Raw genomic sequence first — 25079 nt, 5'->3', positions numbered from 1 at the left:
CTACAGGGGAAGTAGACTTCAGTGAAATAGCCTAGCTAAGTCACAAAACAAATAAACAAACAGCAACACAAACAAATCCCAGAGAATGGCAGAGGGAAATCAGTATGAAGAGTTACTATAATGTATTACCTAAAATGTCCAGTTTTCAACAACAACAACAAAAAATATAAGACATACAAATAAATATCAATGTGACCCATTACAGGAAAAAATGAACAAAGAAACAACAGAAAAAAAACAAAACAGACAAAAGAAATTGCCAGTAAGAGGGTCCAGATATCAGATTTAACAAACAAAATTTCAAGTTAGCTTTATAAATACGTTCAAATTGGAATATACCCAAATGGAAATTCTGTAGTAAAAAGTACAATAATTGACTCAAAAATTTATTAGAGGGACTAACAGTGGACTTGAACTGCCAGAAGATAAAATATGTGAATTGGGAGATAGATCAACAGAAAATATGCAACCTGGAAAAACAGAGAGAAAATAGAATGAAGGAAAATAAACAGAGCCTCAAAGAAATGTGGGACATTTTTAAGTGCACCAATGTACACATAATGAGAGTACCAGAAGGAGAGGAAGAAAAGAAAAGATCAAAAACAAATATTAGGGCTTCCCTGGTGGCACAGTGGTTGAGAGTCTGCCTGCCAGTGTAGGGGACGCGGGTTCGAGCCCTGGTCTGGGAGGATCCCACGTGCCGCGGAGCAACTAGGCCTGTGAGCCACAATTACTGAGCCTGCGCGTCTGGAGCCTGTGCTCCACAACAAGAGAGGCCGCAATAGTGAGAGACCCACGCACCGCAATGAAGAGTGGCCCCCACGTGCCGCAACTAGAGAAAGCCCTCACACAGAAACGAAGACCCAACACAGCCATAAATAAAAATAAATAAATAAATAGTTTTAAAAAAACAACAACAAATATTATAAGAAATAATGGCTGATGAAAAACATTAACTTACACATCCAACAAGCTCAATGAACTCCAAGTAGGATAAATGCAAAATGATTCACACTCAGACATATTATGGTAAAATTGCTAAAAGCCAAAAACAAAAATAAAATAATGAAAATAGCAAGAGAAAAACAGCTTATTGTGTATGAAGGAAGCCCAGTAAGATTAAAACCTGACTTTTCATCAGAAACAATAGAGGCCAGAAGGCAGTGGGATGACATAGTTAAAGTGCTGAAAGAATAAATGTCAACCAAAAAACTTATATACAGCAAAATACTTTTCAAAAATTAATGCAAAATAAATACTCAGATAAACAAAAACTGAGAGAATTTGGTGCTATCATTCCTGCCTTACAAAAAGCACTAAAGGAAGTTCTCCAGGCCATTAACAAGTATATCTGGATAGAATTCAAATCTATATAAAAATCAAAGAATACTTTTAAAGGGAATTATATAATTACAAAGACAGTATATATGAATTTTTTATTCTCCCTTTTCTTAGCTTATTTAAACAGGAATTGTATAAACATACATATAGAATTATACTCTTGGTTCTGTAACATAATGAATTGTAATAATATCTGACAAGCTCACAAGGGAAGTCAGTGGGAGCAGAGCTGTAATTGGAGTAAAGATATGATACTAGATGGTATTTTGAACCACAAGAACAAATAAATAGAATCAGAAATGATAAATAAGTTGAACAGAACAAAGTTTATGAATATATACTTAATTTCATTTCTTTTTCAATTACTTTAATAGACATAAAATATACAAAGTAAAAATTTATAACAATATATTGTAGGAATTGTAACATATGTAAATATATACGTGTGTGTATACTCATGTATAGGTACAGAGACAAATTATATATATATTATTTTATATGTAACGTAATTATATATGTGATATACAAACAAATAGCACTGAAAGGGAGAATAGGAAACAGGGTTATAAAGGAGTGACATTTCTATATCTCACTGTAATCAAGTTAGTATAAATCTGAAGTAGTTTGTGATAAATTGAGAGGTATAGAGTAAGCTCTGGAGTAAAACATATAATGGAAAGTAGAGGGTTGGAAAAGAGATCGGGATTGAGTAGTTTCTTCAAAAATGTCCATTCATTTTTCATAATAACATATCATATAAAATATTCACTTTTAAAATTTAAATAGAATTAACTAAAGTGTTAATCTTTTAAAGAGCGAATTTTGTTTTTAAGTATTTTAGAACTCAGATGATGTTTTGTGCCTAAAATGTCTAGTTCTGCACTCTTAATTATATGTTAAACTGATCCGGTGGCCTTCAACTGTCAGTTCCTCTATAATTTTCTTATCACAAAATTATATTTTAATTAATTTCTTGTTTCTGGCTTACATCTCCAGTAGAATTTGTGGGAAGTCATATGGCTGCTGGCATGAACTTGAGCCCTTATGTATTTGAGAATGTCTTTTTGTTTTGTTTTCATGGTGGTGATGGTGGTAGTTTTTGTTTTGTTTCATATTTCTCAAGTAAATACATAGGACTGAAATGATCAAATCATAGGGTAAATGTATGTTTTGTTCTATTAGAAACTTCTAGTTTTCAGTGGAGAGGGCTTGTTCATCTTTCATTAAATTTATTCATATGAATGTTATATCTTATGATGCTGTTATAAATGTTTTAATTTCATTTTCAAATTATTTATTTTTGGCTATGGACTTGGCTTTCCTGTAATGACCACATGTCTTGTGTAGTTATAAAATGTACTTATTATTTTTAATATAATCACTATAAATTTTTAAGGATTTCTTAGAATTTTCTGCATACAACATCGTAAAGAGACATTAGAGACAGTTTTTAGAAATGTTTTTTAACTTCCAAATATTTGAATATTTAAAAGTACTTGCTGTCGATTTCTACTTTATTTTAATATTAAAACATAGGAGGTTTTCTTTGATTTTATAGCGGTTTTGTCTGGTTTTGATATCAGGGTAATGATAGCATCATAATATAAAGTGGGAAATAATTCCTCCTCATCAATTTTCTGAAAGAGATTGTGTAGAATTGATGTTAATTCTTAAATGTTTGTTCATAGTCTTGTGCAAAACCATATGGGCCTCGTGATTTCTGTTTGGAGTGTTTTCATTAAAGACTCAATTTACTTAAAAGTTGTAGGACTACTCATTGTATCCATTTATTATTGAGTGAATTGTGGTAGTTTGTGTTCAATGAATTGCCCCATTTTTTGTCTAATTTATCAAATTCATGTGTGTAGCATTTTTTGTATTATTCCCATATTCTTGTCATGTATGCAGGGTATGTAATGATACCCCTGTTTCTCTCCTGATAGTGGGAATTTGTCTTCTCTCTTTTCTTCTTTGTTAGCCTTGCTAGAGGTTTCTCAATTTTATTAACCTTTTAAAAAATATAACTCTTTGTTTAATTGATTTTATCTATTGTATTTCTGTTTTTAATTTCAGTAATTTCTGCTCTTATGTTTATTTTTGCCTTCCTTCTTCTTGATTTGGGCTTATTTTGCCCCTCTTTTGTTAGGTTCTTGAGGTGGGAGCTTCAATTATTGATTCAATTATTTGATTTTTTTTTCTAACATAGGCATTTAGTGCTAGACATTTTCCTGTAAGCATTTCTTAAGCTATGTTCCACAAATTTGTTCTCCTGTATTTTCATTTTTATTCAGTTCAATGGATTATTCGATATTCCTGAGACTTTGTCTTTGACCCATAGGTCAACTAGATATGTGTTATTTAGAACCCATGTGTTTGGATATTTTCATGTTATCTATAATAACAGATTTCTTTGTTTCCATGGTGGTTGGACAACACACTCCACATGATTTTATTTATTTATTTTTTACATTTGTTGAGGTTTGCTCTATGGTCCAGAACATGGTCTATCTTGTTGCATGTTTCATAGGCAGTTGAAATGAGTATTGTTCTCCTGTTCATTGGAATGTTCTATAAACATAAATAAGTATTCTATATATATCAATTGGATTCTCTTCTTTGATGGTGGTGTTGAGTTCTTACACATTTTTGCTGATTTTCTGTGTAGCTGTTCTAGCAACTGTTCAGAGAGGAGTGTTGATGTCTACCATCATAATTATATATTTGTCCATTTCTTTCAATTCAATCAGTATTTGTTTCACATATTTTGCAGCTCTGTTGTTTGCTATATATTCACTTAGAATTTCCATTTCTTTTTCATGGCTTTACCCTTCTATCATTATATGTTATCCATTTCTGTCTCAGGTATTTTATTTGCTCTGTTTCTACTTTATCTGATATTAATATCCCCACTCTTATTTTCCTTTGATCACTGTTTATATATTAGTTCCATCCCTTTACTTTCAACTTGCCTATACCATTATATTTGAAGCAAATTGCTGTGGATAACATATAGTTCAGTCATATTGTTTAATCTGCCTTGACAATATCTGTCTTTAATAGGTGTATTTTGATAATTTGCTTTTAAAAAGTCAACCAGAACATTAAAAATAAAATATGAAAATGTAGTGTTCAATAATTTAAAAATCAATTTTACATTAATCCTTTAATATTTTTCACATAATAACACTATGAGGTAGTTGTTTGATTTTTGTTAATAGCATACAATTTTAATGTGTTTGGAAACAAAGTCCCTGACTTGATTTGAATGAGGCAGCATTCTATAATTGAAAATACATGGGATAAGGAACCAGACCTGAATTCTATTGAATATTTTGCTAATAAAATTGTTTTATAATGTTTATATATATTATTTAATATTCTAAATCTCAGTTTGTTCTTTCTTAACTAGTGTTTTGTGAGGACCTAATGCAATGTTTGAAAGAGTTTCTAAACTATAAAATGCTTTGAATATATTACTAATTATTATTAAGCTTAACAATTTGCCCAATGTCACAGAAAATAGTAGCTCAGTCTGGCCAGAACATGGGGCTTTGCCTTCCTAGATTTTTCTATAAAAACTCTTTTCCTAATTAAAAGCATGAAACACCTCTGCAGTTGTTTCAAGGTACATTTTAGAAATTGAATACTTTCAATTTCCCAGTATGTAACTTTAAAAAATAATTTATAATGGATTAATTTTACTTAAGTTTACTTATATTTTCATAGAATTAGTAAAAATATCATACAAAATAGCATTGCTTATTACTTTTAAAACATCAAAAAAGACATAAAAAAGCACATTAGGTAAGTTGTTTATAACCTTACCATTTTTATTAAAACCCAATTCAACTTAATTAAATTAGATTTTTTCAAATGAATAAATACAACTCTATGGAAATAAATGTGCATTATATGTGCAATATTATATATACATGTATTAAAGATAAAAGACAGGTTACCAAGTGGAAAACTTGAAATTGAGAAGAAAAAATAATAAGTCCCATGATAACATAAAGAAGACAAAAAATGGCAATCTAGTTTAGTAATAAGATATTTCATTTTCTCCACAAAAGCTGTGAAACTTTTGAGAGGTGTAGGACAATAAAATATAAAATTATGGATGAAATAAAGAATTATTGACCTTCTGTGTCAGAAATCCTAATAGGACTGGTCCTATCCAATCTCAGAGAAAATGTGCAGTTAGTAGATTAGAAACAGCAAAGCTACTTGGTTCAAGTGACCCCATGATTAAATTCAATATAGCTTAGAACAGTGACCTAAATGCTCTATCAAACTAGAGTTTGAATTCTCAAAGACATATTTTCAAGGTGTAAGAAAAGGAATGGAGCAAGTGGTCTAGGAAATAATAAAGTAAAGCTAGAGCAGGAGAGGATAGGTGAAAAAAAATCAGCATTACCCAAAGAGGATAAAATTTTTAAAAAAGAAAGCAATATAGGTACAGTAACTTTACTTGGGCAGCTGCTTTCAGCATACATATTACTTTACTTTAAGGTAGATGAAGTGTTCCTATGTTATTCTTTTCTGTTTTTTTTTTTTTTTTTCTGCAATGATTTATTCTCTTAGTGGCCATCACATATTAATGCTAGCAATAATTAAATTTCATATTAAACCAGGCTGTATGCTCTTTCCCTGAAGAATGAATGCAGGTTAGCAATAATTCTTATTGGATCATAAAACTGTTCCTTAGGAAATGGATCAAAGAAATTATTCCCTAAAGCCTATCCAAAGGAAAAACCTCACAAGTTTTGTTAAGTTGTTAAATAAAACAGTAGGCAGAATTGGGAAACTCAGTAAATGAAATAAAGAAATTTAGAAATGTAAAAATATTAACTTTTTATTGAAGGTGAAATTGCATTACGATGTACAATGATGCCTGACTTAACCAATACCTGTCCAAGCAAGTCTCCATCAAATAGCTGGTGTTGCCATGTAACTAGAAGCCCTAAGTACAAATGAGGATGGCTGTAGACTGCTCAGAAGTTCCACAAATCAGAGCTTTATGCTAAAGCAAAAGATAAAAGCTCATAAAGTAACATAATCTAATTCATCAAAGATCAAACAGTAAGGAACATATAACAAGGCGATCTTTTTCAACAGACCAACAATGTCTAAACTAACTGAATTCACCTGATTATCTGCCATTTCCTAAAAACTGTTGAAAGGTTTTTTTGTTTGTTTGTTTGTTTTTTTAACTCTAGTGCACCAAAGTAATGAAAACCTGTTTTAGCAATTTGATTCTCCTTGCTTTAACGTCTATGTTAAAATGCCAGCATTCAACTTCAGAAGGATCTTGATTCTCTATTAAAACCCGTTTTGTAATTTCTGTTGAATTTCTTTTTTTTTTAACCTTTCATAACTAAATTTTGGGGACAGTTTATATTTTTCTCTACAATTTTATGATCTTCAGGAGTAGTAATGAGCAACTCATGATTATGTAGTTTTATAGATTTTTTTCAAACTCCATTGAAGTTGCCCTTGATTTCCTGAGCTAACATAACTGTGAAGGACTGTGTTCTAGATTAATTAGTGATAATTGATGTACAAATGAAAGTTGATATTGTTGTTTTAGGGCTCTGTATCATCAGAGATGTTCTTGTCAGAGGTGGTTTCACTACATAAATAATAGAATCTGAATTTATGGGGAATTTTGGTAATCAGAACACATGGTTCTACACCATGCTATATGAATACTTACTATTCAGAAGCTGTTTTTTGAAATTTCAGAACAAATCTAATTTTATCCACATTACACTCTTATTGGATTGGAATGATTATTATGCTTACCCATAGCTTAAGAATCTGAGAATATTACCCACAGAATTAAACCGAGAGATGGAGGCTAAGTAAATTGTGCAGAATCACACAGCCTTGGCAGAGAATATAGATCTTATTCTTTCAATCTACTTCTTGTTATGAATCATTAACATTTTAAAAGTGCTTTTTGTGGTGTCACTTGTATGCCATCTTCATGATTTTTGCCATATCTATATATCATCTATATGGTTATTTATTCAATATTGTTATTTAGGTTGACCCACTTTTTACTCCAAGAAAATCTAAGTATGAATATTTTACGTCACCATCATGAAGGAAAAAGCAACATACCTTGGTATAAAATGAGGATAACTATAAAACATAAGCATAATGAAAACTGTTATTAAATTAAAAATTATAAATATGTATTTTAAAACATGACAATAAAAGTAACTTGTTTTTTAAAAAGTTACTGTCACTATTTATAATATAAAAATAAGAGCATTTCTGATTATTTATTATCAGCTTTATGCTACTAAATTAGAAATAATATGAGGGATTTTGTATTATTAGAGTACTGCCTAAACTGTGTTATTAGAAAATAAGACACCAGAATATAATGACTTCAAAACAGAGAAGTTTATCTCTCTCATAGAAGAGTCTGAAGGTGCACGTAAAGGGCTGAGAGTACAGTTGGCTTCTATCTTTGACTCCACGATGGCTAATACAGTTGTCACTCAAGCAGTGAGACATAACAGGAATGGAGAACATCCATATGCCTTTAAGTTCATGACCTTAAAGTGGCACACGTCATTTCAGAATTTTACATGCTGTTGGGTAGAACTTAAATTCCAATGAAACCTGGGAAGTGTAATTCTAGTTTGATGACCACATGCCCAGCTAAAACTCAGAAGGAGAACCACTGGTAATCAGCTAGCAGTGCTATCACTAGTTTAAGTAAGGCAATTGAACTCTGTAATTTTGTTGCTATTGGCATACACAATCCAAACTCACATACATGTGACCAGAAAGGGTAGAATATAGTAAATGCCTTCTCGAAAAATATTGCATATTGAGAACTACCTCCTAAACATAAAGTTATGGTAAAAATTCATTCCATTATGTTTTTTTTCAAGAATTTATCTGAATCAATCTCCAAAACCTGTTCTTTTGAATGTGTTTATTTAGTTACATTTTCCAAGTGGTAAAAACGGAGTTCTTTCACTAACTGTTGCCATCAGGTTTGGAAAACATTTTAGAATACCTTTTAGGCACTCTCAAGTATCTCTTCATAATATTCAAAAATTCTTCAGATGAAAATAACCTTGCCATTTAGATAGTGAAAGAGACTAACTTAACATAATCAAGGACTATAAGCTGTGGTTCCATATTTTTATCGTGTTCATTCTTCCTTGGAGAGGCAATACGGAGAGATTGCTTTGTATGGACACATTAAGATTTTCAAATGAGCAACTATATTTACAAAATATGCAGTTTTCAAAGTCAGTTCTACTTATGCATATATTCTTGCATAATGAAGATTTTTTTCCCAGGAAGAATTGAAGTGCCTCTCTCATTAGAAAATATGAGTGAAGAATTTGGAATACCACAGATAGTAGCCTCAGTTTGAAAAATAGATGTTTGTAGTCACCGGCCCGGTCTTTACAAACGGAGAAAAGATTCAAGAATGCTATGACCTGCACCAAATTTAAAAGCTGGAAAGATTTATCTGCCTAATTGAAGACAATGATATGAAAGCAGCAGAAAAACATATACGTACACTACCTGTAGGAAATTAGATGTACTGAATGTTCATATTAATTTACATATTACCTATTATATACTTCTGGGTTACATAACAGGGACAGAGTAAAAATCTTAAAAAATCGTTCCTGGACTGAGAGATGGCAGTCTTTGTGGGCGAGTGACATTAATCAAATAAGCACACTAACTCTTGTAAAATTGCATTCATGTCAAATGCAAAGAAAAAAAGGCTGATAGTGCTGAAAGAGACTGTATTATTTTGAGGAACAGTTGACGTAGGCAGGACAAGGGGATATCTCTCACTGAGTGATGAATGGGGTTAGACATGAAGAATAAAATAAATATCTAGGTGAAGAGGGAAGATAAGAACACCCCAGGCATAATAATACACAATTTTATACACACACACATAGACATACACATATATATAGGCACCCACATATATATGTATAAGTTTAGATATATATGTGGTTGCCTATATTTGGCTTTCAAGTCCTATATGCTAGAGGTAGGTCAAATGTATGATTAGACAAAAGTTCTGCTTGGAAAAATCTGGACCAACCACTTCCGCTGGATAGATGAGATCCCATCAGTCAGGCTCCATTGCTGCACAGGGGTCAATAGCATAGAAAATTCATCAATGCTGTGTACTAATTAATGGATAGTTCTGCTAAAGATGATCTGGGCATGTTAGGAATAGAAAAAGAGGAAGAATGAATGCTGCCTGAGAAACCATTCATTCATTAATATAGTTTTCTCTAGTCTTTTAAAAAATTGGACTCTCTTCCTGCTCCCTTACCACTTTGAACATTCTGTAGCACTTGCACAGTGCTAAAATTACTTGCGTCCTGTTTTGTCCCTTACATTAGAATGTGGATTTCTCGAGTGTAGGAAACTATATTTATATTGTTTTTATGATTTATTTTGTCATTTATTTTTTTAATTTGTAAATAACAGGTTTTTTGTGCATGTGATATCCAGACATCAAATGTTAATTGAAGACTATTATTAAAGGAATGGAGGGCTTCCCTGGTGGTGCAGTGGTTAAGAATCCGCCTGCCAATACAGGGGACACAGGTGTGATCCCTGATCCGGGAAGATCCCACATGCCGCGGAGCAACTAAGCCCATGAGCCACAGCTACTGAGCCTGCATGCCTAGAGCTCATGCTCCGCAACAAGAGAAGCCACCGCAATGAGAAGCCCGCTCACGGCATGGAAGAGGAGACCCCGCTCGCCACAACTAGAGAAAGCCTGCCCCGCGCGCAGCAACAAAGACCCAACTCAGCCAAAAATAAATAAATAAACAAATTAATTAATTAATTAATTAAAGGAATGGAACATTTCACTAAACTGGGTAAGATTTTGACTGGCAAAATCAAATGTAAATAATTTACTTAGCAAACAAAGATGTTTATAGGGACTGGGAAGCATGTATACAGTATTTTTTACACTGAAATATAGATCATTAAAATCTGATTTTAAGATTTTCTCAATGTATTATACTTTACTTAGACTCTATCAACTAGCTGGAAATCATGAAAATTGCCTTATAAACTGCAATGTATTAATTCAAAAATTTTCATCAATATGCTAATATATTAGCTCTTTTCTAAAACACCAAGAAATTGTTACAGACACACATCTCAGTGCCATAACTTTCTCAAGGAGTACTTGTTAGCTTATATTCCTGCTTTGGATCATGGATAATGAGGACATATTTTTAAACTACCAGGCAGTGTAAATTGAACCTATGCAAAGACATACGATTCACTGAATTTAATGGACTTTCTGTTTAAAAAAAAAAGAGAGAGAGACAAATATCTTTTACAGCTCACTAGAAATTATGTAATACTCTATGATATTAACAGTCACAAATATAATGTACCTCAGGAAATACAGTCAGAAAAAAAAGAATGATAATAACACTTTTATGATTATGTAGAACAGAAGGTAACACTTTTTAAATTAGAAAATGGTTTCTTTTTTATTTTTATTTTTTGAACTAGGACATTTACGCCTTAGAAAATCATACTTCCCTCAAAGAAAAACCAAATAATTATTTACATATATAGAAATGTTTTCTCTGTCCTTCAACCTGTTAAAATTTCTTTAAATCTATAGATATTAACATATGCTTTAAATATATTATATTGAAATATAGAAATTAGCTATAGGAAATTGATACCTTAAAATTAATTTTCCAATTCTGTTTGTGCCATCTAATATGCCTTAGTTTTGGGTTTGCTTTGTTTTGTTTTTCATGTGTGTGTGTGGTATGTGTGTGTTTTGTCATCCTTGTAGTAACCCAAGAACCATGAGGTCACCAATAGATATGGATATACAGATATATAGGCTTAGGTATTTGATTAGATAGGTGTAGATAGGTATATATAGAGATAGGTAGATATAGGTAGATGGATAAATGGGTGTAGATATAGCGACACACATATACGCCTAAATATACATACATCTCTATATAAACACCTATGTATATACACACATAAATCTTTTTCTCAGTGTCATTGCAATTAGTGATTAATTTCTCTGCTGTACATTGATCAAATATATGCTGTTTAGCAATAATAAAACCTAAAAAAAAAACTTTACTGTTTATAAGACAATTCAAAAATTTATTCTAACTCAGTCGCTATAGCGTCAAGTAAAATGATTTCTTTCATTTTTGTATTTTAGCAAGATATAATTTTTAAAATTTTCTGAGGCTAGAGAGTTACAATACCATAAACCATAACAGGATAATTTTCCCACAATAGCTATGCCAAAATTGCATGAAAACTGAGACTTAGGTTAATGCATGCATTCTGAAAGGTGACATGAGAAATCTGGTCATTTTATCAAGAGCATCCCCCAGAGTTGATTTCATAACTAGCTTTCTGTTTGCTCTAAAACGTCTTGGGTAAAAGAGCAAGAAAAAATAAGGGATATCTGCTACCACCATAGCAACTTAGTAGGAACTCAATTTCTGTTGGCATGTGACTTGATCTGCAACTTGAATATAGGTGTTGGAATGGTAAGGAATGAGCAAGAGAAAAGTAAAGAAAAGGTGAGTTTTCAGGATACAGAAATAAGTATAGGGAGGATTAACCAAGATGGCGGAGTAGAAGGACGTGCTCTCACTCCCTCTTGCGAGAGCACCAGAATCACAACTGGCTGCTGGACAATCATTGACAGGAAGACCCTGGACTTCACCAAGCAGGATACCCCACGTCCAAGGACAGAGGAGAAGCCACAGTGAGACGGTAGGAGGGGCGCAATCAGAGTAAAATCAAATCCCATAACTGCTGGGTGGGTGGCTCACAGACTGGCGAACACTTATACCACGGAAGTCCACCCACTGGAGTGAAGGTTCTGAGCCCCACGTCAGGCTTCCCAACCTGGGGGTCCGGCTACGGGAGGAGGAATTCCTAGAGAATCAGACTTTGAAGCCTAGTGGGAATTGATTGCAGGACATTGACAGGACTGGGGGAAACAGAGACCCCACTCTTGGAGGGCTCACACAAAGTAATGTGTGCATCGGGACCCAGGGGAAGGAGCAGTGACCCTGGGGGAGACTGAACCAGACCTACCTGCTGGTGTTGGGGGGTCTCCTGCAGAGGCGAGTGGTGGCTCTGTTTCACCGTGGGGATAAGGACACTGGCAGCAGAGGTTCTGGGAAGTTCTCCTTGGCGTGAGCCCTCCCAGAGTCTGCCAATAACCCCACCAAAGAGCACGGGTAGGCTCCAGTGTTGGGTTGCCTCAGGCAAAACAACCAACAGGGAGGGAACCCAGCCCCACCCATCAACAGTCAAGTGGATTAAGGTTTTACTGAGCTCTGACCGCCACAGCAACAGGGAGGGAACCCAGCCCCACCCATCAACAGTCAAGTGGATTAAGGTTTTACTGAGCTCTGACCGCCACAGCAACAGTCAGCTCTACCCACCACCAGAGCCTCCCATCAAGCCTCTTAGATAGCCTCAACCACCAGAGGGCAGACAACAGAAGCAAGAAAAACTACAATCCTGCAGCCTGTGGACCAAAAACCACAGTTACAGAAAGATAGAGAAGATGAAAAGGCAGAGGGCTATGTACCAGATGAAGGAACAAGAAAAAACCCCAGAAAAACAACTAAATGAAGTGGAGATAGGCAACCTTCCAGAAAAAGAATTCAGAATAATGATAGTGAAGATGATCCAGGACCTCGGAATAAGAATGGAGGCAAAGATTGAGAAGATGCAAGAAATGATTAACAAAGACCTAGAAGAATTAAAGAACAAACAAACAGAGATGACCAATACAATAACTGAAATGAAAACTACACTAGAAGGAATCAATAGCAGAATAACTGAGGCAGAAGAACGGATAAGTGACCTGGAAGACAGAATGGTGGAATTCACTGCTGCGGAACAGACTAAAGAAAAAAGAATGAAAAGAAATGAAGACAGCCTAAGAGACCTCTGGGACAACATTAAACGCAACAACATTCGCATTATAGGGGCCCCAGAAGGAGAAGAGAGAGAGAAAGGACCAGAGAAAATATTTGAAGAGATTATAGTCGAAAACTTCCCTAACATGGGAAAGGAAATAGCCACCCAAGTCCAGGAAGCACAGAGAGTCCCATACAGAATAAACCCAAGGGGAAACATGCCGAGACACATAGTAATCAAAGTGGCAAAAATTAAAGACAAAGAAAAATTATTGAAAGCAGCGAGGGAAAAACGACAAATAACATACAAGGGAACTCCCATAAGGTTAACAGCTGATTTCTCAGCAGAAACTCTGCAAGCCAGAAGGGAGTGGCATGATATACTTAAAGTGATGAAAGGGAAGAACCTACAACCAAGATTACTCTACCCGGCAAGGATCTCATTTAGATTTGATGGAGAAATCAAAAGCTTTACAGACAAGCAAAAGCTACGAGAATTCAGCACCACCAAACCAGCTCTACAACAAATGCTAAAGGAACTTCTCTAAGTGGGAAACACAAGAGAAGAAAAGGACCTACAAAAACAAACCCAAAACAATTAAGAAAATGGTCATAGGAACATACATATCGATAATTACCTTAAACGTGAATGGATTAAATGCCCCAACCAAAAGACATAGACTGGCTGAATGGATACAAAAACAAGACCCATATATATGCTGTCTACAAGAGACCCACTTTAGACCTAGGGACACATACAGACTGAAAGTGAGGGGATGGAAAAAGATATTCCATGCAAATAGAAATCAAAAGAAAGCTGGAGTAGCTATACTCATATCAGATAAAATAGACTTTAAAATAAAGAATGTTACAAGAGACAAGGAAGGACACTACATAATGATCCAGGGATCAATCCAAGAAGAAGATATAATAATTATAAATATATATGCACCCAACATAGGAGCACCTCAATACATAAGGCAACTGCTAACAGCTATAAAAGAGGAAATCGACAGTAACACAATAATAGTGGGGGACTTTAACACTTCACTTACACCAATGGACAGATCATCCAAAATGAAAATAAATAAGGAAACAGAAGCTTTAAATGACACAATAGACCAGATAGATTTAATTGATATATATAGGACATTCCATCCAAAAACAGCAGATTACACATTCTTCTCAAGTGCGCACGGAGCATTCTCCAGGACAGATCACATCTTGGGTCACAAATCAAGCCTCAGTAAATTTAAGAAAATTGAAATCATATCAAGCATCTTTTCTGACCACAACGCTATGAGATTAGAAATGAATTACAGGGATAAAAACGTAAAAAAGACAAACACATGGAGGCTAAACAATACGTTACTAAATAACCAAGAGATCACTGAAGAAATCAAAGAGGAAATAAAAAAATACCTAGAGACAAATGACAATGAAAACACGACGACCCAAAACCTATGGGATGCAGCAAAAGCAGTTCTAAGAGGGAAGTTTATAGCTATACAAGCCTACCTAAAGAAACAAGAAAAATCTCAAGTAAACAATCTAACCTTACACCTAAAGAAACTAGAGAAAGAAGAACAAACAAAACCCAAAGTTAGCAGAAGGAAAGAAATCATAAAGATCAGAGCAGAAATAAATGAAATAGAAACAAAGAAAACAATTGCAAAGATCAATAAAACTAAAAGTTGGTTCTTTGAGAAGATAAACAAAATTGATAAGCCATTAGCCAGACTCATCAAGAAAAAGAGGGAGAGGACTCAAATCAATAAAATCAGAAATGAAAAAGGAGAAGTTACAACAGACACCGCAGAAATACAAAGCATCCTAAGAGACTACTACAAGCAACTTTATGCCAATAAAATGGACAACCTGGAAGAAATGGACAAATTCTTAGAAAGGTATAACCTTCCAAGACTGAATCAGGAAGAAATAGAAAATATGAACAGACCAATCACAAGTAATGAAATTGAAACTGTGATTAAAATTCTTCCAACAAACAAAAGTCCAGGACCAGATGGCTTCACAGGTGAATTCTATCAAACATTTAGAGAAGAGCTAACACCCATCCTTGTCAAATTCTTCCAAAAAATTGCAGAGGAAGGAACACTCCCAAACTCATTCTATGAGGCCACCATCACCCTGATACCAAAACCAGACAAAGACACTACAAAAAAAGAAAATTACAGACTAATATCACTGATGAATATAGATGCAAAAATCCTCAACAAAATACTAGCAAACAGAATCCAACAACACGTTAAAAGGATCATACACCACGATCAAGTGGGATTTATCCCAGGGATGCAAGGATTCTTCAATATACGCAAATCAATCAGTGTGATACACCATATTAACAAATTGAAGAATAAAAACCATATGATCATCTCAATAGATGCAGAAAAAGCTTTTGACAAAATTCAACACCCATTTCTGATAAAAACTCTCCAGAAAGTGGGCATAGAGGGAACCTACCTCAACATAATAGAGGCCATATATGACAAACCCACAGCAAACATCATTCTCAATGGTGAAAAACTGAAAGCATTTCCTCTAAGATCAGGAACGAGACAAGGATGTCCACTCTCACCACTATTATTCAACATAGTTCTGGAAGTCCTAGCCACGGCAATCAGAGAAGAAAAAGAAATAAAAGGAATACAAATTGGAAAAGAAGAAGTAAAACTGTCACTGTTTGCGGATGACATGATACTATACATAGAGAATCCTCAAACTGCCACCAGAAAACTGCTAGAGCTAATTAATGAATATGGTAAAGTTGCAGGATACAAAATTAATGCACAGAAATCTCTTGCATTCCTATACACTAATGATGAAAAATCTGAAAGAGAAATTATGGAAACACTCCCATTTACCATTGCAACAAAAAGAATAAAATACTTAGGAATAAACCTACCTAGGGAGACAAAAGACCTGTATACAGAAAACTATAAGACACTGATGAAAGAAATTAAAGATGATACCAACAGATGGAGAGATATACCATGTTCTTGGATTGGAAGAATCAACATTGTGAAAATGAGTATACTACCCAAAGCAATCTACAGGTTCAATGCAATCCCTATCAAATTACCAATGGCATTTTTTACGGAGCTAGAACAAATCATCTTAAAATTTGTATGGAGACACAAAAGACCCCGAATTGCCAAAGCAGTCTTGAGGCAAAAAATGGAGCTGGAGGAATCAGACTCCCTGACTTCAGACTCTACTACAAAGCTACAGTAATCAAGACAATATGGTACTGGCACAAAAACAGAAACATAGATCAATGGAACAAGATAGAAAGCCCAGAGATTAACCCATGCACCTATGGTCAACTAATCTATGACAAAGGAGGCAAAGATATACAATGGAGAAAAGACAGTCTCTTCAATAAGTGGTGCTGGGAAAACTGGACAGCTACATGTAAAAGAATGAAATTAGAATACTCCCTAACACCATACACAAAAATAAACTCAAAATGGATTAGAGACCTAAATATAAGACTGGACACTATAAAACTCTTAGAGGAAAACATAGGAAGAACACTCTTTGACATAAATCACAGCAAGATCTTTTTTGATCCACCTCCTAGAGTAATGGAAATAAAAACAAAAATAAACAAGTGGGACCTAATGAAACTTCAAAGCTTTTGCACAGCAAAGGAAACCATAAACAAGACGAAAAGACAACCCTCAGAATGGGAGAAAATATTTGCAAATGAATCAACGGACAAAGGATTAATCTCCAAAATATATAAACAGTTCATTCAGCTCAATATCAAAGAAACAAACACCCCAATCCAAAAATGGGCAGAAGACCTAAATAGACATTTCTCCAAAGAAGACATACAGACGGCCACGAAGCACATGAAAAGATGCTCAACATCACTAATTATTAGAGAAATGCAAATCAAAACTACAATGAGGTATCACCTCACTCCTGTTAGAATGGGCATCATCAGAAAATCTACAAACAACAAATGCTGGAGAGGGTGTGGAGAAAAGGGAACCCTCTTGCACTGTTGGTGGGAATGTAAATTGATACAGCCACTATGGAGAACAATATGGAGGTTCCTTAAAAAACTAAAAATAGAATTACCATATGACCCAGCAATCCCACTACTGGGCATATACCCAGAGAAAACCGTAATTCAAAAAGACACATGCACCCGAATGTTCATTGCAGCACTATTTACAATAGCCAGGTCATGGAAGCAACCTAAATGCCCATCAGCAGACGAATGGATAAAGAAGTTGTGGTACATATATACAATGGAATATTACTCAGCCATAAAAAGGAACGAAACTGAGTCATTTGTTGAGACGTGGATGGATCTAGAGACAGTCATACAGAGTGAAGTAAGTCAGAAAGAGAAAAACAAATATCGTATATTAATGCATGTATGTGGAACCTAGAAAAATGGTACAGATGAGCCAGTTTGCAGGGCAGAAGTTGAGACACAGACGTAGAGAATGGACATATGGACACCAAGGGGGGAAAACTGCGGTGAGGTGGGGATGGTGGTGTGCTGAATTGGGCGATTGGGATTGACATGTATACACTGATGTGTATAAAATTGATGCCTAATAAGAACCTGCAGTATAAAAAAACAAACAAAACAACTAATACTAAACTTTCATTGGGTTATTTGTATGGAAATATGTTAATATAAATGTTTCAGACATTACATGAAATTTCTAAAAATCTTATATTTGTATTTGTATGGAAATATGTATGGAAATATGTTAATATAAATGGTTCAGACATTACATGAAATTTCTAAAAATCTTATATGTTCTGGTATAATGTTATAAGTAATAATCCTAGTTATTACTTTAAAATGTATATCTCAGAAATAACTAATTTTCTTGTCAACTGCATTATTATGAACTTTCATCAAATCTTTAACCGTGGTCATTTTTAAGTCTTTTGTCATTTACAGACAGTTCTGGGTGTACTCTGATGATTTTGCAAATATGTTCCTATAAAAGGGTTTCATCTTCAAAAAATTCATGGAAAAGACTCTGACAAGTACAGGTTTCTGGTAACTGACTGTACTGCTGAACTGAATGAATAAGCATTTTCAGAACTCTAATGAAAAACTGATGAACTCATAAAAGTGCTAACAAAAGATCAAGATAAAAAAAATTAATTATATGGGACTGAGTGAACTGATGAAGATGAGTATAATTTTCGTGACTTTCTGTCTGAATTTAAAAAAAAAAAAAATCCCACAAGGACTCAGAGGCAAAGAATATACAAATCAATTTTCACTGCAAAGTAAAGGAGCTGTTACAGTGGAGGATTACTGGACTGAATGTCAACATTATGACATAGTATGAGTGTGTTTCATGTTTGGTAATTGCAATCATTGTTGCTTTTGTTGTGGTCATCCATGTACAATGCTTGGTGTCAGTCTATTTATCTCTTGTAAAAATAAAATACAGTGTGTGTGTGTGAAAAAAAAAAAAAAAAAGAAATAAGTATAAATAAATAAAAGTAGGCTGTTTTAATGTTTTCATAGTATGACCACCAAAGGGCAGGGTTAGGGGTCAGAAAGGTGAGACCTTCAGCCATACACAGTGAAGGTAGAGCTGGACCACATACACACTTTCTAGTGGAGTTGTACCCCTGCAAACTTTGCTTGAGTCCTAATATTTACATTATGTTATTTATGTTGCATTAAAACCACTTCACTCTCCTAATTTTCTTCTGAGAAAAATCAGTCCTGAAAAGGAATATCAGATTTAGCAATGCCAAGTAGGCACAAGGAAAGTGAATTTAATCACCAAAAGAAACTGAGAGACAAGGCAGGTTCTTCACAGATGTGAGAAGCTACGAAGCTCATTTTGGTGGCCTTGTACACCTACCTCCTCATTTCCTGTATTTTTCTCAAAGACACTGACCACTTGTACTGTTCCATAGTTTTGCTTCCAGCATTGCCACACTCAAAGGCATTTCCAACCCTTTTCAAATCCATTACTTTGTTCCTGATTTTTTTTTTCTTTTCTCTCACCATGGCTTTGTTAGGTTAGTGTGACTAAAAATATCACAGTATTTTGGATATTTCCATTTTACCAGAGTACTCCTTAAAAAGTAGAATATAATTTGTCTTGTTACATGTTGAAAAATATTTGTAGAAGGTAGCTTTGTATATACTTCCCATTGTTTATCAAGCACATTATGAAATGCTAGAAGCCCCTCTAACACTAAGCCATCCCCCTGCTAAAATTGCTGGTCACGGTGTTTGAAGTATCTGCTTGATAGTCTTGACAGGTATCTTTTATGTGTACTTGTGCCTAACATTATTCTTATCACCACAATATCAGACTAAGCTAATTTACTTCATTGTTGAATGTGTTCCCTGTATCCTTGTATAGTTATAACTGAAGTGAGACTTCACTAGTCATGACTGTCAAATGTAAGAAAAGTACATTAAAAGAGAGCTTTCTCTTCTAGCCTTCATATAATTATTTCATTCAGTTGACATCACAGTAATGGAAAAGCATTAGAGAGTTTTAATTAAAGGAATAATATGGCATAATTTTATGCTTAAAACTATCTCTCAGGCTGGTTTATAGATATGGACAAAGAGATATGTAAGAGAAAGTGGGGGTGGGTATATAATTTAGGAGCTTAAGAAAATAGCCCAAGGAAATAGTTACAGTAGCTTGAAATAAGGTTGTATCAATGGCAGTACTGAGAGGGTCTATACTTGGGGATATATTTAAGTGATAGGACCAATAGATCTTTTAAGTTAACTTTATATCATTTATTTGGGGAGATGACAAGGATGATTTCTAAGTCTGGGTAGCTGGATAGATAAATCTAGCATTTAGTAATATGGGGAAGAATTGGGTGGAAGCAGATCTAGCGGTGGGCTATAAAAATCCATGGCTCTGTTTATATCGTGTTAAGTTTGAGACGCCTTTTAGACACCCAAATGGAGATTTCACATGGGCTTATGAGTCAGGTACCGCAGTCAATATCTGTGTTAAAAAGAGAGATTTTGGAGTTCATATGTATAAAACTGGTATGTTAATTCATGGGGAAAATGAACTATCCCAGGGAAAAAAAGTGGAATAAAAAAATAATGAAGACGGAGAATCACCCATGCCAAGGTTACTGAAGGCTGACTTAGATGCAAACTGAACATAACTCATGGGCATTGGTGAGTTTAGTGTGAGAATTTTCAGTGGAATTATGAGAAGGCACACCTGCTTGGAAACTAGAGAAGAGAATAACAGGTACAGTTGGAGACAATTAAGGCAGATGACTTTTTGTTTTAAGCAAAATATGATGTTACGGGGAGTAGGTAAAGGAGTTAAAATGAAATGAATGGAAAATTTACTTACACTAAAACGTATTCAGTGTAATGTAACCAATAATAATACATGTTTTTATATAAAAGTTACTGATAAAATAGATGAGAAATTAATAATTGAAGAGAAATGAGATAATTATGAAGCAAAATTATTTATATGTTTAAGAACAGTGAAGAGGAAATGAGGAAGAATTTAGTCTAGCTACAGTTGTCTTCAACTATGGTGATTGCAGTAGAGATGGCGGCAACTGGACTTACTGAAGATCAATTTTAGAGTTAGAGGCAATACAACTTGTAGAAATATACATTATGAGGTGTGATGGTAAGGCAGAAATTCAGGATGAGTCAGAATAACTTTACAAAGCAGAGAGGTTGCTTGTTGCAAAGAATATGGCTTTGGCTCCATGAAGCTTTCCATCCTCACAGAATTTTAAAATTGCCTCTGATAGTCAGAGGACTTGACCCTAATGATCTCAGCTTGAAGCACTGAAGAGAGTGGTTTTCAAGGTCTTTCTAGAAGCTTCTGTAGTTACCAAAAATCTGAGATTGTAACAGCCTTCATTGGCAATCTCACGGTTCACTTGAGCCTCATCCACACAAAGGGCTCCAGCCACCCTCAACAAACCAATGGCTTCTGCTTCACTGCCACATTCTAAAACTTGCAGGACTTGCTCTCCTTGGCTAAGTCTAGCACAAAACCATACAGAGAAAAGGATTCTGTAGCATTTGAAGCCAAAGAAAAGAATGGTGGTATTATGGAGTTGGCTATAGAAAATCCAGCACATAATTAAATAATTTAAACATCTGTTTAAATTGTTAAACATAATTTAAACACCTGTTTCTGAGGTAGCATTTAGGCCATGAGAATGAGAGATTTCTAGGAAGAGAGAGAACAATGAGATGTGTAGAGAAGAGCAGTAAAGAGTGAGCCTTGAGATAGAATAGACTAGGAGTAGCCAGCAAATTAGCTTAAAATAAGTAGCCAGTGAGTTGGGAAGAAATCAATAATTTAATTGATTACACAAAATACAAGAGAAAATGTTTGTTTCTTGATGGAGGAGTAGACTGTCATTTCTAAAACTACTGGAAGTTATTAAGACAAGGATAGAGAAGTGTTGATTATTTTGAGCAATAGCCAAATAGTGCCCTAAAAAAATAATTTCAGTGATGGAATTAGGACATAAGCCAGAGAGCACTGGAATTAGAAAATTGATCATGAGTAAGTGTAGTCACAAAATATGAAGTGGTAGTTTGATTTTTTTCTAGGAGAAAACTGGGAAAGAAGCTATAGTTGCATAGAGGGTCAGAAAGATCATTATTACTTATTAGATCTTAGATGACTCAAATATGTTTGTATGTTATTAGGAATAAGACCTTTGAAAGAAAGAAAATTGATGCCAAAGGAATGGAATAGAATATTATAAATGGATTCCTTGAGAAATTGAGAATTGAAGGGCTTAGCTACAAATGTTATAAACTTAGGTTCAATGAGCAATTGCTATGTGAATGGCATGACCTAGAGAAATCTATTCAAGTTCAGATATTCAGTAAGCCCGACCTCTCCTTCTTGCATGTGGATATGGGAGACGCCTGCAAAGATAGTTCAGAATAATGGAAAGATTTCTACTCACTCTAATATATTCAGTCCCTTTTTAGCTCTGTTATTTACAGTAGAGTTTCTCAGTGAGGATATTGCACAAAATTGCATGAGTTTTAGCTAGAGACTTTGTGAGAGATGATGACTGAAAAATAAAAAATTTTTTAGTTTTACATACTGCAAAATGTAAGAGCTTGCCCTATTGGACTTTGACTAAGCAGGCTTTTTAGCAATTCTGGTGGAAATCTTTGTTTCCTTTGGCAGTGCACAGTAAGTAGGGACCATGTTCATTTGTTGAGTCAGTTCTCAGAATTTGGCCTGAGAAAGATGTGGCAGCTGATTTTTGTTAAACTCTGTCTTGAACAGAGGGGAAAACAAGTCAGCTGATGATGTCATGCCCTCCCTCCTTCCCCTGACCTCTTTTATTTGCCACCAACTGACTCACAAGAGCAAACAAACTCTACTGCGGTCATAGAAAATTAAAATATGGTTTCATTATAAAAAATGACTTGTTTTACATTCCTCGACTCAGCTCTCCCATAGTGCTTTGCTGTTATTAATGTTGGAAAGTGTGGATTGTATAAGTTAGACATATAAGCTAAAACTCTCATATATATGTGGTTTTCTCATTTAGTTTTATATAATGCTAATGCCCTTCTGTTTTATGTTTGATTACTGTTTGTGTTTTACAAAGACATCTGATGGTTCAATGTTGCAATTTTTGAAGATGAGGTAGATTTTAGAAGAGGGAGATTCTAAGCCTAGGCTTACAGGTAATACTGATGAGGTTAGTGGTGAAGGACTACAATCTTCTGAGTTATTTCTATAGAGCAAAAAGGAATACATACAGAGATAGATCTTTACAATGAAAGCTAATGATCAGTGAATTTTATGTATGCTCAGAATCTAAGTTATCCTTTTCTATTTTGCAAAATTGAAAACACATTTATCTAAAATCATGGTCATTTAGCAAGCAAATGTACAGATTATTTTTATTTTGATAAATTTTATTGGAATATAGTTGATTTACAATGTTGTATTAGTTTCAGGTGTACTAACACTTCAGGTGTACTAACACAAAGTGAATCAGTTATACATATGCATATATCCACTCTTTTTTCTTTCTTTTTATATTATTTTCCCATGTAGGCCATTTTACAATATTGAGTAGAGTTCCCCGTGCTATACATCAGGTTATTATTAGTTATCTATATTATATATAGTAGTGTGTATATATCAGTCCCAGGATCCCAATTTATCCCTCCCCACCCTTATCCTCTGGTAACCATCAGTTTGTTTTCTACATCCGTGACACTACTTCTGTTTTGTAAATAAGTTCATTTGTACCCTTTTTTTTATATTCCACATATAATCGATATCATATGATATGTTTTTCTGTGTCTGACTTCACTGAGTATGACAAGCTCTAGGTCCATCCATGTTGCTGCAAATGGCATTATTTTGCCATTATCTATTTTGCATTATCTTTTCTATGGCTGAGTAATATTCCATTGTATATATGTACCACATCTTCTTTGTTCATTCTTCTGTTGATGCACATTTAGGTTGCTTCCATGTCTTGGCTATTGTAAATAGTGCTACAATGAACATTGGGGTGCATGTATCTTTGAATTATAGTTTTCTCCATGTACATGCCCAAGAGTGGGATTGCTGGGTCATATGCTAGTTCTATTTTTAGCTTTTTAAGGAACCTCTGTATTGTTCTCCATAGTGGCTGTACCAATGTCCGTTCCCACCAACAATGCAGGAGGGTTCCCTTTCCGCCACACCCTCTACAGCATTTATTTTTTGTAGATTTCTTGTTGATGGCCATTCTGACTGGTGTGAAGTGATACCTCATTGTAGTTTTGATTTGCATTTCTCTAATAATTAGTCATGTTGAGCATCTTTTCATGTGCTTTTTGGCCATCTGTATGTCTTCTTTGGAGAAATGTCTATTTAGATCTTCTGCCCATTTTTTGATTGGATTATTTGTTTCTTTGCTATAGAGCTGCATGAGCTGTTTGTATATTTTGGAGGTTAATCCTTTGTCGGTTGCTTTGTTTGCAAATATTTTCTCCCATTCTGAGGGTTGTCTTTTTGGTTTTTTTATGGTTTTCTTTGCTGTGCAAAAGCTTTTAAGTTTCATTAGGTCCCATTTGTTTATTTTTGTTTTTATTTTCATTACTCTAGGAGGAGGGTCAAAAAGGATCTTGCTGTGATTTATGTCATAGAGTGTTCTTCCTATGTTTTCCTCTAAGAGTTTGATAGTGTCTGGCCTTACATTTAGGTCTTTAATCCATTTTGAGTTTATTTTTGTGCATGGTGTTAGGGAGTGTTCTAATTTCATTCTTTTACATGTAGCTGTCCAGTTTTCCGAGCACCACTTATTGAAGAGACTGTCTCTTCTCCACTGTCTATTCTTGCCTCCTTTGTCATAAATTAGGTGACCATAGGTGCGTGGGTTTATCTCTGGGCTTTCTATCCTGTTCCATTGATCTAAATTCTGTTTTTGTGCCAGTACCATACTGTCTTGATTACTGTAGCTTTGTAGTAGAGTTTGAAGTCAGGGACCCCGATTCCTCCAGCTCCATTTTTCTTTCTCAAGATTGCTTTGGTTATTCGGGGTCTTTTGTGTTTCCATAATTGTAAAATTTTTTTGTTCTAATTCTGTGAAAAACACCATTGGTGATTTGATAGGGATTGCACTGAATCTGTAGATTGCATTGGGTAGTATAGTCATTTTCACAGTGTTGATTCTTCCAATCCAGGAGCATGGTATATGTCTCCAACTGTTTTTGTAATCTTTGATTTCTTTCATCAGTACCTTGTAGTTTTCTGAGTACAG

This window comes from Eschrichtius robustus, chromosome 4, assembly GCF_028021215.1.
Source record: "Eschrichtius robustus isolate mEscRob2 chromosome 4, mEscRob2.pri, whole genome shotgun sequence".
NCBI lineage: Eukaryota > Metazoa > Chordata > Mammalia > Artiodactyla > Eschrichtiidae > Eschrichtius > Eschrichtius robustus.
This window is presented reverse-complemented; position numbering follows the sequence as displayed.